Below are 6,573 nucleotides of genomic sequence, written 5' to 3'. Positions count from 1 at the left end.
CCCGGGCCGAAAATGTCATTCTGAAGGCGCAGAAGGACAAAGCTTTGATGGCTGGATGGACACCCAGAATTCAAAGACTTGATGGTGGAGCATGATGCCCTTCTTCACCCAGTTAGCTACAAAGAGGGCTGGGACTGCTGTGGAGGCCATCCAGGATGATTTTCCGAGGTCCTTGAGCAGTCCTCCTTTCCTTGCCCTGTGCGGTTCCAGAGCTTGGAGGTGTTACTGAGAAGCTTGCTGATATGATCAAGGACGGAGAGGAGGAAGATTCTTCCGAAGAGAGTTGAGCCTGTCGCTAAGAAGGCCAGGGTGGAAGAGCCTCCAAAAGCAGCGCCTCAACAGCCATCATCTTCTGCCGAGGGAACTTCTACAGGGACTTCGGAGGGGACGACCGAGACGTCCGAAGAAACGACTGAAACTTCCGAAGAGACTTCGGATAGTGGTTCTGAGGAATCTCATCCTTCCAAGGCCTAGCTTTTTGTATATCTTCTTTTTGAACTTTATTTGTATCAGAACTTGTTACCCTTCGGGGTTATGTTTTATACGTTGCTTTTCTTGCCTTTTTCTGTTTTATCTTTACCATCTTAATATGCATTTGAACCTTAAACATCCTTAGATAGAATAATTTCAAACTCTTTAATATGAAGTCTGGTTTTCCAAAACCTTACATAGCATGGGTTCGACCCTAATCAACAATAACTAGACAATGTAAATTCTACTGGAATATAAAATCCTATGCAAGCAAAGCTTCAAGGTGCTTTTAAACCTACTTGTCAATGACAAGTGAGAATCATACTTCTCCAATCTTACACATAGTAAACCTTCAGGTTTTGTGCGTGCCAGGTCCTCGGGACTTCAAAACCTTCCATAGTTTCCAGCTTGTAGGTTCCTCTACCCTGAACGCTCTTGACTCTGTACGGCCCTTCCCAATTTGGGGCAAGCTTTCCTTTCTGTCCAACACCAGAAGCCTCTATTTTTCTCAAGACTAGATCTCCTTGTTTAAAAAATCTCTCTTTAACCCTTAGGTTGTAATAGAATGAAGCCTTTTTCTGATATTCTACTATCTTTGCATGTGCCTCATCTCGCACTTCATCAATTAGATCCAGGGCTAACCTCTGCCCTTCCTCATTTTCTACAGCATTGAAAGTCTGAATCCTTGGAGAGGAATGCGATATCTCCACGGGAACTACTGCTTCTGCCCCATATGCCAACATGAAAGGAGTTGCTCCTGTCATGACTCTACAGGTGGTCCTATAGGCCCATAATATTGGAAGTATCTCATCCACCCAATTATTTCTTGACTTCTCGATCCTCTTTTTTAGTCCATCCAGGATTATCCGATTTGCTACCTCTGCTTGCCCATTGGCTTGCGGGTGAGCCACAGAGGTGAATCGTAACTCAATTTCATTTTCTTCACAATACTTCTTGAATTCCTCATTGTTGAATTGTGTTCCATTGTCAGTGACGAGGATACGGGGAATTCCATATCGGCACATAATGTTTTCCCACAGGAATTGTGCAACCTGCTTAGTTGTGATTTTGGCCAAGGGTTTGGCTTCGATCCATTTGGTGAAATAATCAATGGCTACAATCAGAAATTTCCTTTGTGCCGTGGCCATAGGAAAAGGCCCTAGAATATCCATCCCCCACATGGCAAAGGGAATAGGCGAGTTGATAGAGGTCAGCATCTCGGGGGGTTGTCTAACAACTGGTGCATGCTTCTGACAGCGATCACACTTCTTCACATATTCTTTGGCATCAGCCATCATTTCTGGCCAATAGAAGCCTAAACGAGTTATCTTATGAGCCAAGGCCCTGCCCCCCAAGTGTTGCCCACAAATACCTCCATGCACTTCTTCAAGAGCTAAGCGTGCCTCATCGGGCCTGAGACACCTCAGGTAAGGAACCACGAAAGATCTTTTATATAGAATCCCCTCTATCAAAGAGTACCTTAGTGCTCGAACAGTTAACTTCCGTGCCTCAATTGCATCGCTTGGCAACCAACCGGTTTGAATGTGAGCCTTGATGGGATCAATCCATGACGTCCCCAAGCCTACGGGAGCCACAAGCTTAACATCTATGCTTCGTGTTTTCAAAACACGGAAGTACACACTTCCTGAACTTTCTTCAATCTCAGATGAAGCAAACTTTGATAGCGCATCTGCTTTAGCATTTTCTTCCCTTGGAATGTGTTCAACATGGCATTCATTAAATTGGGTCATCACAGCCCTTACTAGGCGAACATACTTAGCCATCGTATCATCCCTTGCCTCAAATTCTCCCTTTACCTGGGATATGATCAGCTTCGAGTCTCCACGGACCTTTAAGTTTTTGACTCTAAGTGTCCCAGCTAGGCCAAGGCCAGCAATCAGGGCTTCATACTCTGCCTCATTATTTGTTGTTGGGAAGTCTAGCTTCATGGCATACTCAATTAAGAATCCATCAGGGCTTTGCAAAACCAACCCTGCTCCACTGGAATTTGTTTTTGATGCTCCATCAAAATAGAGAACCCAATATTCTTTCTCCTTGTCCCCATTGTCGACTCCCTTGTCTTGAGGTATGGTATCTTCCTGCCCCCCGACTTCTTGGTTGGGTATGGTACATTCCACCAGGAAGTCAGCTAGTGCCTGGGCTTTTATGGCCGTACGTGGCTTATACTTGAGATCGAACTCTCCCAACTCTATTGCCCACTTAATCAGTCTCCCACTTGCCTTGGGACTGTGAATGATATTTCTCAGTGGCTGATTTGTTAGCACTTCAATTTGGTGAGCTTGAAAATAAGGACGCAGCTTTCTTGAAGCCATTACCAAGGCTAAAGCGAATTTCTCAATGGCTGAATAATTCAACTCAGCACCATGCAAAATTTTGCTGACATAGTATACGGGTTTCTGGACTTTCAGTTCCTCCTTAACCAACACGGCGCTCAAGGCGCTCTCTGAAACAGCCAAGTACAAAAATAAAACTTCATTCAGAACTGGCTTGGCCAACAACGGGGCCTGGCCCATATACTTCTTTAACTCTTCAAATGCCTTCTGATTTTCCTCATTCCATACAAAGTCTTTGATGTTCTTCAGTGACTTGAAAAATGACAAGCACTTGTCTCCTGACTTGGAGATGAATCGTCCTAACGCAGCAACCCTTCCTGTGAGCTTCTGAACATCCTTGACAGTTTTGGGGGGTTCCATGTCCAGGATCGCCTTTATTTTATCGGGATTTGCCTCAATTCCCCTCTTCGAGACCATCAATCCCAAGAACTTTCCAGATCCTACGCCGAAAGCACACTTCGTCGGATTCAACATCATCTTGTGGTACCTCAGGACCTCAAAAGCTTCCCTTAAATGGGCTATATGATCAGTCTTTACTAGACTCTTGACTAACATGTCATCAACATAGACTTCCATAGTCTTACCAATAAGATCCTTAAAAATTCTATTCACCAACCTTTGATAGGTGGCTCCTGCATTCTTGAGACCAAACGCCATAACAAGATAACAATAAACACCAAAGTCAGTGATAAATGATACCTTTGGAATGTCATTCTTATGCATTTTGATCTGGTTGTATCCGCTAAACCCATCCATGAAACTCAGCATCTCATGTCCAGCGGTAGCATTAATCAAAGTATCAATTCTGGGCAGCGGAAAACAGTCTTTGGGGCATGCATCATTCAGATCGGTGAAGTCTATACACATCCTCCACTTTCCATTAGCCTTCTTCACCATTACAGGGTTTGCTAACCACTCCGGAAATTGAATCTCCTCAATGAAACCAGCCTCTAAGAGCTTTTCCACTTCCTGCTTTATAGCCTCTTGTCTTTCCGGGGCAAAATTTCTTTTCTTTTGTTTCACTGTCTTCCGGCTTGGATCCACGTTTAACTTGTGAGTAATTAACTCCGGGTCTATGCCTGGCATATCAGCTGCTGACCATGCAAACACATCACTATTTTCTTGCAAAAATTTCACTAACTTCCCTCTAAGGGGCTCCTCTAATGTGGCTCCAATGAAAGTCATCCTCTCAGGATTCTTGGGATCTAAAGGAACCGAAACCAATTCTTCTGCTGGCCTTCCTCTATTCTCATCATTTTCTCGAACATCCATATCTTCAATAGGAAGAACCTGCCCCCCGACTCCATCTGCCCTCAAAGAGGCCACATAACAGCTTCTAGCCATTTTTTGATCTCCTCTCTCTTCTCCAATCCCGTTTCGGGTGGGAAACTTCATGACTGAATGGTAGGAAGAGGGGACTGCCTTGAAGGCATGTATCCCTGTTCTCCCCATGATAGCATTATAAGTTGAACTAGCCTTTACCACCACGAAATCCAGCATCTGAGTCGCTTGCCTTGGCTCCGTACCTATGGTGGTTGGCAATTTAATTATCCCTTCCACAGGACATTCTACTCCAGCAAATCCATATATCGGCATGTCGGTTGGTGTCAACTGGGAGTCGTTATACCCCATCCTTAGAAAGGTGTCGTGAAGCAAGATATCCACAGAAGCACCATTATCCACAAGGACCCTCTTAACCGGGCTATTTCCTATTATCGGCGTTATGACCAGCGGGTCGTCATGAGGAAACTTCACACCCTCTAGGTCGGAATCATCAAAAGCCAATGTTACTTCTGTCCTGGCCCTCTTCGGGGCTTCTCCGACAATATGCATAACCTCTCTAGTATATGCCTTTCTGGAATTTTTGGACAATCCAGCAGCAGTTGGACCTCCAAAGATCGTGTTTATCACAGGCCCTCGAGGTCTCGGCCCTCCATAAATGGTGTTTATAACTGGTCCTCTAGGTTGGGGATTCCGCCCCTGATCATCTTGGTCCCTCCTACGATCTTCAAAGTTCTTCCTTCCATTATTATTTCTGTCCCCTCCATCTCCAGTATACTTGTTCAATCTTCCTTTTCGAATCAAAAACTCAATTTCATCTTTCAACTGCCTACACTCATCGGTGTCATGGCCAACATCTTTGTGAAACCTGCAATACTTGCCCTTATCTAGCTTGGCGGGATCAGCCTTTAAGGGCTTAGGCCAGCGAATATCTCTATCTTTCTCAATCTCCATCAAAATCTGACTTCTGGGAGCATTCAGCTTAGCGTATTCAGTGAACTTTTGCCCAGGTCCTCCCTTCTTGGGGGTTGAATCAGGGTTTTGTTCGGTTCTAGGATATTTGTCCTTAGCGATATACTCCAAATCAGTTTTTCGTTTCTTGCCTCCAGTGGGCTCATTACTTACTACGGTCTTCCTCATACTTTCTTCAACCTTGATATACTTCCCTGCCCTCTCTTGGAGCTGCAACATGCTCTCAGGGGGTCGTTTGGCCAAAGACATCTTAAAAAACTCATCCCTAGTTCCTTGTTGCAGTGCTATCATGGCTACCTTATCATCAAGGTCTGGGACTTTTAAAGCCTCCTTTGTAAAACGATTCAGGTAATCTCTTAAGGATTCCTTAGCTCCCTGCACAAGACTCATAAGAGATGCTGAACTTTTCTCATGGACTCTTCCACTGATGAATTGCTTAATAAAAGCCTGACTTAATTCTCTGAATGATCCAATAGAATTCGGGGGTAGGCGACTGTACCATCTTTGAGCCATACCCGACAGGGTTTGAGGAAAGGCCCAACATTTTATAGCATCATTCACGGGTTGCAGCAGCAGTGCATTAGAGAATGTCCTAACATGATTAGCGGGGTCTCCCGTGCCATCGCTTTGATAGTGGGCATCTTGAATTTCCTTGAGATATGGGCATTCATTATCTCTTCTGTGAAGGGTGGAGTTGGATCATCAGGATCTCCAAGGGGAAGGAGATTGCTTGGATCAGTTCTTGGGACAACAGCCCTTCTTCTTACCGGACCATCCAGGTCTATGATAGGAGGAGGATTTCTCCCCCTAGGTGGTATGTGGGTTCTGGTGGCTTGGTGAGCCTCCAAGTCACGCCTCAGCCTTTGGATTTCAGCCTCATGAGCCCTGATCTTTTCCTGCACTTCTTGGGGATTCGCCCCTGGGGTGCTTTGGGGGCGTTGCCTTCCATCGGCCATTGGCTCTTTTCCAGGACGCCTCCTTCTCGGGGCCACTTCATCATCCGAAGATTCGGAGTCTCTCTCAGTGTATGGACCAGAAAATTCCCGATCCTCAGGGATAGGATCCAAACCTCGTATATAGGGGGGCGACCGCCCTCGTGCTTCACTTCGCCCAGCATATCCGCTTCCTCCAACCTCAGGGTGAAGGGGCATCCCATAAGGGGGGTTAGTAGTAACAACAGTTGAATATTCATACCCGACGGGTCGAGAATTCACAGGTATATGTACTTGTTGAACTTGAGGATTCGTACCTTGAATAGTCGGGGGAGTTGTCCCTTGTGGCTGAGGTTGAGTTGCCCCTGTCTGGGCTTCCCCCTGAGTAGATGCATAAGTTGAATGGGGAGGAACCTCCACGGTTGATGAAATCACCTGGGTTGTCCCTGATGGTGTTCCCTCCTCTAGAGTGCTGGTTGTTCTCCGTGTTCTCGCCATGGTTGTTGTTCCGTGTTGTCCCACAGACGGCGCCAAATGTTATGGATAAAAAACCAAGGTATTAC

Source organism: Apium graveolens, chromosome 5 (genome assembly GCF_009905375.1).
Source record: "Apium graveolens cultivar Ventura chromosome 5, ASM990537v1, whole genome shotgun sequence".
Lineage (NCBI taxonomy): Eukaryota > Viridiplantae > Streptophyta > Magnoliopsida > Apiales > Apiaceae > Apium > Apium graveolens.
Note: the sequence above shows the minus strand (reverse complement) of the source record.